Source organism: Entelurus aequoreus, linkage group LG25, assembly GCF_033978785.1.
Source record: "Entelurus aequoreus isolate RoL-2023_Sb linkage group LG25, RoL_Eaeq_v1.1, whole genome shotgun sequence".
Lineage (NCBI taxonomy): Eukaryota > Metazoa > Chordata > Actinopteri > Syngnathiformes > Syngnathidae > Entelurus > Entelurus aequoreus.
Genome location: NC_084755.1, coordinates 16358242 through 16367564, shown reverse-complemented (window position 1 = coordinate 16367564; position 9323 = coordinate 16358242). Strand labels below are relative to the sequence as shown.

At 42.4% G+C, this 9323-nt stretch overlaps 1 protein-coding gene across 1 annotated transcript in view; it reads right to left on the bottom strand.

Moving 5' to 3' along the window:
- rnf213a (ring finger protein 213a) overlaps positions 1–4532 on the bottom strand; it is an 80875-nt gene extending 76343 nt beyond the window's left edge. The window contains exon 1 of the mRNA XM_062036838.1: positions 4267–4532. The gene's annotated coding sequence lies outside the window, so the exon portion shown is untranslated. The remainder of the gene's footprint in view (positions 1–4266) is intronic.
- Positions 4533–9323: the final 4791 nt, after the last annotated feature.

Below are 9323 nucleotides of genomic sequence, written 5' to 3'. Positions count from 1 at the left end.
GAGAGTAGCAACAGTGATGGAGAGTTCAATGGCCTGCAAGTGCACCAGAAGTGGTGCAAATATTTTGAGAAGGCCAAAAGCATTGCATGTTACTCAGAGCTGCTGAAGATTGCACAGTTTGTCTTTGCCCTTCCTTCTCACAATGCAAATGTTGAGAGGGTTTTCTAACTGATGCAGAGCCAGTGGACCAAGGAAAAGAGCAGGTTGTCTGTTGAGTAGGGTTGGGTATAGAGTATCGAGTATCGATTGGAACCGGGACTAACTTTCCGATTCTCCCGGTATCGTTCAAAAGTTTAAATTTCGATTCCTATTTTTGATAACCAGTCCGCCGACCGGAAAAAAAAAAAAAAAAAAGTCAGCCGAACCGGAAAAAGAAGCTACCTCTGTTTTTGTTGTTTTAACTGATTTGTGAAACACTCTTCACCTATGGTGTATTCCAGTGACGTGCGATGAGGTTCATGACTGGTGAGGCACTGACATCATCACAGTCAGATTTACAAACATATGAACCCTAAAGAGTATCTTATTCACCATTTGATTGGGAGCAGTTAACGGGTTATGTTTAAAAGCTCATACCAGCATTCTTCCCTGCTTGGCACTCAGCATCAAGGGTTGGAATTGGGGGTTAAATCACCAAAAATTATTCCCGGGCGCGGCGCCGCTGTACCCACTGCTCCCCTCACCTCCCAGGGGGTGATCAAGGAATGGGTCAAATGCAGAGGACAACTTTCACCACACCTAGTGTGTGTGTGACAATCATTGGTACTTTAACTTAACTTTAACTTTACACATACAAACTGTAGCACACAAAAAACACATTTAATAAAAAAAAACGTTATTCTGGTCTTACCTTTACTTATAAGTGCGGGAACAGTGGTGTTCGTGTTGGAGGAGTTGTGAATGAATGAAATATGAAATCCGTGCTGCAGTCTGCAAGTGTACCTAATGTTGTGTCCCTGCTGTCGTTCACGGCTCCTCCGGCACGAACATTGTTGTTTTTGCACTTTTTGGCTTCTTGTTAAGTGACTTTTTTTGGGTGGATTCTGTCTTGCACGTGGAGGGTTTGGGTGTGGGCTTTGTTTGGTGTGGCGCTCCCGTCAAGGGAGTGCTTTAACCGGCACAAGGAGGCGGGGTTACTGCGAGCCTCAGCCAGTGCGTCTTCGCAGCAGTTTTATGATTGCTCAGCACAAGAAATACTTACACACATACAGTTGTTGACAAAATACACTGTACATTATATACCTCAGCTAACTAAACTATGGAAATTTATAATATAATTCATATAGCAATACGGTCTCACTGCACAGCAGGCCAGCAGTTAGCAGAGTCCGCAATCCATGTTGAGGCACAACGCAGTGACGTGCTTCAACTGGCTGCTGATCACCGCACCGTCTCTTCTCAGTATTTGAACGGCAAATGTGAAAATTCAGCGATTTTTAATAAAAATAATCTAAAACTGGTGAAGTTAAATGGAAAATAACTTTATAGTATAATCACTGAATACATATAACAACTTAATTAAATGTTTTTATTTTTAAAAAAATGTTCTTTCCATGATGGCAGGTGAGGCCCCGCCTCACCTGCCTCTAGTGACCGCACGTCACTGGTGTATTCTCGGAGAACCTCTGTTTTTGTTTCAAATGTTTTGAGGCATTATTTCTATTTTTTACATTAGAATGGTCCACCAGACTGAGAAGACACATTTTAAAGAATGGGCAGTTACCTGTTTTTTGTTTAAATTTAATTAACCTGTTTTGAGGCATTATTTATGTTTACATTATATACAAGAGGTTATTTTGAATATTGCTACCTCTGCACTTTTTCTAAAACTGTGAATGTTACAGAATATAAGTGTAAATTATTTTGTTATACTGTCAACAGAAGAGAAAAAATGCTTTATTTAAATAAATATATTATTTATAAAGCAAGTTCGAGTATCATTAGCAAATTTTCAGCTAGTCCCGGCCTTGGCGTGCTGCTCGCCTGGGAACGCATATATGTGTCCTCTTTTTGGGATTTCAGAATATGGTCAGCCTAATTGAAACAATGTGAAATAGATACTTCAGTGAAGGAGTGACAAAGTAAGAGGAGAAAAGAACATCTATGATACTTGAAAAAAGGAGGAGGAGACTGGAAAGAAGAGTCCTGCCAAAATGTATATTACCACCTAGTCTGATCTGTCCCATATGCAGCAGAAACTTTAAAGCTCGTATTGGCTTGTACAGTCACTACAGAGCACATAATTCTTAGGGACGATAGACCCCTATCTTCTAACAAGAAGAGGAGCCAGCAAGCAAAGCAAGTAAGCTAACAGTTAGCTTGTGTCACATACCAAGTTATAAGACTGTAAGTGTTAAAAAGTGTTAAATTAGCTTAAAAAGTTAGCACTTTAATGTTAGCATGCTAACAGTTAGCATGTGTCACATACCAAGTTATAAGACTCTAAGGCAGACCTGGGCAAATTAAGGCCCGTTAAGCTTTTCAATCTGGCCCGCCGGACATTCCCAAAAAATGTGTTTAGATCTTTAAGATCGAAACTGTAGCTGCCATTATGATGTGCAGTGATGTTTTTAAATGACCGTAGGTCTTGAACTATACAAAGTTCTGCCCTTTTGCATGATATACTAGCAACTATGGAAATCTAATTGGTTACTATGGTAATCTAAATCATAGCAACTCAGACTAGGCACTAAGCAGTGTGGGTGAGGAGCGTTTCCAGAGTGTTTCCAGAGCGGCCACCCTTAAATGCGGGTGTCAGGGACTTTTTTTACAACAAAGTTCTAAAGCCTAGTGATATGTCAGCTATATCAGATTGTAGGTGGGTTTGTTTTTGACCCTTCACGTTCATATTTCTCTGCGTCTGTTGTATTTTTGTTGCGTTTCACTTAATTGTTAAATATGTCGATGGAAAGGGGGTGTGACATTCATATGTTGTCAATAGGTATGTCCGATAATGGCTTTTTGCCGATATCCGGTACTGTCCAACACTTTAATTACCGATATCAACCGATACCGATATCAACCGATACAGATATCAACTGATACTGATATATACAGTCGTGGAATTAACACATTAGTATGCCTAATTTGGACAACCAGGTATGGTGAAGATAAGGTCCTTTTAAAAAATAAAAATAAAAATAAGATAAATAAATTTAAAACATTTTCTTGAATATAAAAGAAAGTAAAACAATATAAAAACAGTTACATAGAAACTAGTAATTAATGAAAATGAGTCAAATTAACTGTTAAAGGTTAGTGCTATTAGTGGACCAACAGCACGCACAATCATGTGTGCTTACGGACTGTATCCCTTGCAGACTGTATTGATATATAATTTAGGAACCAGAATATTAATAACAGAAAGAAACAACCCTTTTGTGTGAATGAGTGTGAATGGGGGAGGGAGGTTTTTTGGGTTGCTGCACTAATTGTAAGTGTAACTTGTGTTTTTTATGTTGATTTAATAAAAAAAATGTTTTTAAAAAGCGATACCGATAATAAAAAAAACGATACCAATAATTTCTGATAATACATTTTAAAGCATTTATCGGCCGATAATATCAGCAGGCCGATATTATCGGACATCTCTAGTTGTCAATATTCAGTGTTTTATAGTTCTTAGTTAATATTGTAAACCCCACATTCTTTATTTTCATGTACATTCTGGGTGTCTCATTCAGTAAAAAAAATGTAAAATTCCATTCCATTTTTAAGGCGGTCTGTCATAAAGTTTTTAGCATTCAATCAGACATTGTGAGGTTTTGTATTAGTGTTCCTAAAAATCAGATATACCGGCCCCCAGACACATTTTTTCTCTAAATTTGGCCCCACAGAGTCAAAATAATTGCCCAGGCCTGCTCTAAGGTGTATGGCTGGGGAAGAAGAGTAAAAAGTGTAAAATTAGCTTAAAAAGTTAGCACTTTAATGTTAGCATGCTAACATTAACGCGCTATCTAGAATGGTGCTTGTCGTATTATACACTAGTCTGACATTTTTAGAAAGTAGAAATATATTTTAAAAAGTACGAGTCTATATATATTGAGTCGTATTTTTTCTATTTGGGGGCTGCGAGGGGGGAAATGGCTGCCCGTAACCCCCCGAAAGAGGATCTATAAATGGTGTCATTATTTTCCAGAGACGTGTGTAAATTGGTGTGTGGGACGGCGTGTATTGACGAGACACGGTCAAATGGTGTTTTATAAGGCGCACGGAAGGAAAGTCCGCGAAGTCCCGAGCAGTGACGACGACGACATGCCGGCTCACCTTCTGTTTCCCGTGGCAGTGCCTTGGTGGTCTGCAGCCCCACGGAGGCGTGGTACAAGCAGCTGGCCGCTCCAAGCTACTACTCAGTGGGCAGAGCATCCGGCTTGCTGTCCGGCATCCGCAGGTCACCACACGTTAGAAGAGCCGACACGGAGACGCTCGAACCGCAGCACCGCGTTTCAACCCGGAAACAACAGTTTGTGTATAATTGTGTAACCGAGGGTTTATAAATGTTGCCTATACTGTATGAAACTACAAAATAAACACGGAGACTCCAGTTTTACACGAGTACCACTTTATTTACTTTCTTTCAAAACCTCCGCTCCACTACAACGTGTCATCACTTCCGCTCTTAGCGCCTTCAAAATAAGAGCTCAAGGCATATACTGTATAACAGCGTATAACACAGGGGTGGGCAATTCATTTTTAGCGGGGGCCGCATGAGCAACCCGAGCACTGCTGGAGGGCCACGTCGACAATATTTCAATTAAATTTTGCTCAATATTATTTTTGATGTATACCGTGAGATAAATAATAATACAAATAATTAATAATAATAATAATAATACTTTCATTTAACCTAACTTAACTTTATACCAAAAGCACTGCTTTGGAAATCATTTGTACCCCTTTCAGAGATCACATTTAGTTCCCCTTAAACATCCTCATGTTGCACAATGAAATTTAAGCATAGAATGAAGTGTGCATTCCTGTAACTTTCTCTAGTAACATCATTCCATGATTAATATAAATAAATTAACATTACTAATAAATGACAGTAAAATAAGCACACGTATGACTGAGGAGTCATAGTTTAACTTTGTGTGGTGTTTGAGTTGTCCGACTTTTTGTGTGGCCATAAATGCACCAGTGGCTTTGTGCTATGCTTGTTGGTGACAGATGACAAGTTGGTTTTGGCCTGGTTTGTACGGCAGAAAATGACTAGTTTTTCGAGATATAAGTTTTTTTTACTCATGTTTTTGGTGTGGTTATGGCCGAATATAATAAAGTGACTGATATAATTCCTGTCCTCGAAGCATCTCGATAGACGTTACAATAATTGAACAATGTTCAATTGAACGGTGTTGACGAACACCGTTAGGGCCGCTTGTTGTCACTGTCACTCAGAGTTGCATTGCAAAATTACACAGAATAAATGTGTTTATTTTGTTTGGAATTCAGATGGGATTTGATTTGGTGCGCGGCATATATTTGCTGTGCGCAGAGGACGCTTGAGCAGTGCGCAATTGCGGAGGCGCGCACCTTAGAGGGAACGTTGCTGGCAGTCCAAGTCTTGTTGAAAACACGCCATTCGTCATCAACTTTTCTCTTTTTAGCGTCTCGGGAGTAACCGGGCATCACTTGTCGCTGTGCACCTTCACTTACAGGTTACACACGGACATACGCACATAAATAACACTTTTCAAAATAAAAGCAGCACAGTTGTATTGCGCGCAAGACATAGATGTTTTTTCAACTTGATTTTGTAATTTGTGATTGCAGCTGTTCACATTCACTCACAATCAGACACGCACGCGCATACGTCCACACGGAAGTAATACAAATAACGCTTTTCAAAACAAAAGCAGCACCGTTGTATTGCACACTCGACATAAGATACTTTTTAAAGTGTATTTTGTCATTTATGATTGGCCTCACGCGGGCCGGACAGGGACGCACAAAGGGCCGGATGTGGCCCGCGGGCCGCAGAATGCTCAGGCCTGCTATATTTGAATAAACCTTGGTTAATATCATAGTTAAATAACTACAAAATACATCCACAAAATCACTTAGATAAAAAAAGCTGTATGACAACAGCAGGACTGAAACCGGGAGAAAGTCATACACGCTTGCATAAATTGTTCGACAAATGTTAATTGTCAAAAAACTCATCACGGAGAGCAGGAAGCGCTGCCAGCCAGGACACTTAATGCAAATCACCTGCTCAAAGCTGCAAATTAGGCAAGTCAAATGCAATCATGATCCCCAATCAAAAAACAAGCGTGTGGGACGTTTCGGCATACTTGCCAACCTTGAGACCTCCAATCCGGGAGGTGGGGGGTGGGTTGGGGCGTGGTCGGGGGTGGGGGCGGGGCGGGAGCGTGGTTTAGAGGGGAGGAGTATATTTACAGCTAGAATTCACCAACTCGAGTATTTCATATATATATATATACACTACCGTTCAAAAGTTTGGGGTCACCCAAACAATTTTGTGGAATAGCCTTCATTTCTAAGAACAAGAATAGACTGTCGTGTTTCTGATGAAAGTCCTCTTTTTCTGGCCATTTTGAGCGTTTGATTGACCCCACAAATGTGATGCTCCAGAAACTCAATCTGCTCTAAGGAAGGTCAGTTTTGTAGCTTCTGTAACGAGCTAAACTGTTTTCAGATGTGTGAACATGATTGCACAAGGGTTTTCTAATCATCATTTAGCCTTCTGAGCCAATGAGCAAACACATTGTACCATTAGAACACTGGAGTGATAGTTGCTGGAAATGGGCCTCCAAACACCTATGTAGATATTGTACCAAAAACCAGACATTTGCAGCTAGAATAGTCATTTACCACATTAGCAATGTAGAGAGTGTATTTCTTTAAAGTTAAGACTAGTTTAAAGTTATCTTCATTAAAAAGTACTATGCTTTTCCTTCAAAAATAAGGACATTTCAATGTGACCCCAAACTTTTGAACGGTAGTGTATGTATACGTATATATGAGGTAGATCACCTCGACTTGGTCATTTAAAAAGTAGCTCGCCTGCTGAAAAAGTGTGGGCACCCCTGGCTTACATGAACTCAACGTCAAATTTGAGGAAGCACATCGCGGTAAGTAACGTTAGTAGATATTTTGGCTGTCACCGTAGGCTGATGTTAGCTTCCCTGCTATGAATCACTGTCAAATGTACATCGTGTGGGGACATTTATTAACGCACTGCAGCCTCATAGACAGACAGAGATCATCGGCGATCACTCGAAGCGAGTATGATAGTCCTCCTGTTGGTGGGTCTGGTCATCTGTGGGTCCTCAGGTGGCTATAGAGGCCAATCCGTGATCCACAGACTCTATTGCAGTGGGGGCATACAGTATGTGCGTGGTGGTTGTGGTGGTGGTCTGAGGAGCTGTTTTGGAAGTGGATCTCTCCTTTCTTTATTGCCTCTTGGTTTCCACGGCACGGTGGAGGTCCTTTTCTAATTGTGCTGTGCCTCCATGGACCATCCTGCTCCACAAATCCCTCTGGTGAGCAGCCTTCTCCCAAGTGTTGAGATCGAAGCAGCATTTCCTCAGGTGGATTTTGAGGTTATCTTTATACCGCTTCTTCTGCCCCCCTTGGGTGCGTTGTCCTTCCGTCAGTTGTCCGTACAACATCTGTTTCGTAAGGCGACTGTCTGGCATGCGTATTACATGGCCTGTCCATCGCAGCTGGTGTCGAATGACAGTTGTAGTGATGCTGGGCATGTTAGCTTCCTTCAGAACACTAATGTTGGTATGCTTATCTTCTCAGCTGATCCTGAGGATCTTGCGGAGACATCGCTGGTGGTACTGCTCCAGAGCCTTCAGGTGTCTGCTGTAGGTGGTCCAGCTATCAGCCCCGTAGAGCAGAGTGGGCAGAACTACAGCTTGATAGACAAAAAGCTTGATGTTGGTCTGGATGACCCCGATTCTCAAAAACTATTTTCCTGAGCTTAGCAAAAGCTGCGCTGGCCCAACCTATGCGGTGGTGGATCTCGGCATCGATGACAGCTCTCGTTGAAAGAAGACTGCCAAGAAAAGCGAAATGCTCCACGTTTTCCAAGATGTTGTTGTCCACATAAATTGTGGGGGGTTGGGCGGGTGTGTCAGGGGCTGGTTGGTACAGGAGCTGAGTCTTCTTTATGTTGATGTCAAGTCCCAGGAGTCGGTACGCTCTGGCAAAAGCATCCATGATGTTGTGGAGGTCCAACTCAGAATGAGCAACTAGAGCATTGTCATCTGCGTACTGAAGCTCTGTAATGGAGGATGTAAGCACCTTGCTTTTTGCCCTGAACCTACTCAGGTTGAAGAGCCCGCCGTCTGTCCTGTATATGAACTGGACTCCCTCAGGTAGGTTTTGACTGGTGAGGTGAAGTATGGCTGAGATGAAGATAGCAAACAGGGTTGGTGCGATGCCCTGCTTGACACCAGTGTCAACTTTGAAGGGAGCCGTTTCAGAGCCGCCATTTCCAACTACCGTTGCGGTCATGTCGTCGTGCAACAGACGCAAGATCTTCAAATACTTGTCTGGGCATCCGATCTTGGAGAGGGCACCCCAGAGGGCAGTTCTGTTCACAGAATCAAAGGCCTTTGTAAGTTCAATGAATGCCATGTATAGTGGCAGGTGTTGTTCCCGATATTTCTCTTGCAGTTGACGAACTGCAAAAATCAGGTCCGATGTTCCCCTAGCTGGACGAAAGCCACACTGGGATTCTGGGAGGATCTCTTCTGACAGCGGCAATAACCGGTTTGCCAAAATACGGGCCAGTGTTTTTCCTGTTGTGGACAGGAGGGAGATGCCTCTGTAGTTGCCACAGTCCGCCTTATCTCCCTTCTTGAAGATGGTGACAATCAGGGCGTCCCTGAGTTCGGCTGGGATTTCCTCCTTATCCCAGATTTTACCAATGAGGTCCGCCTTGCTTTAATATTTCTGCTGGTATCCCATCTTGTCCGGAAGCCTTGTTGTTACCCAGTTTCCTGATGGCATCCTGGACCTCATTTTCGGTGGAAGGATCACCCAAATGATCCATGATGGGTCGCTGAGGAATGTGGTTGATGGTTTCCATCTCCACTTTGGAGTTCCGATTCAGGAGCTCTTGGAAATGTTCACGCCATCTGGAACTGATACCTACATCGTCCTTGAGCAGGGTTTGTCCATCTTTAGAGCGGAGGGGGTTTAGGCCTCGATAGCTGGGTCTATAAACAGCCTTGGTAGCATTGAAGAAACCCCTGGTGTCCCCAGAGTCAGCAAGCTTCTGGATTTCCAGAGCCTTCTCCATCCACCATTGGTTTTTCCAGCTCTCTCACTCTGCTCTGGACAAGTGCCTT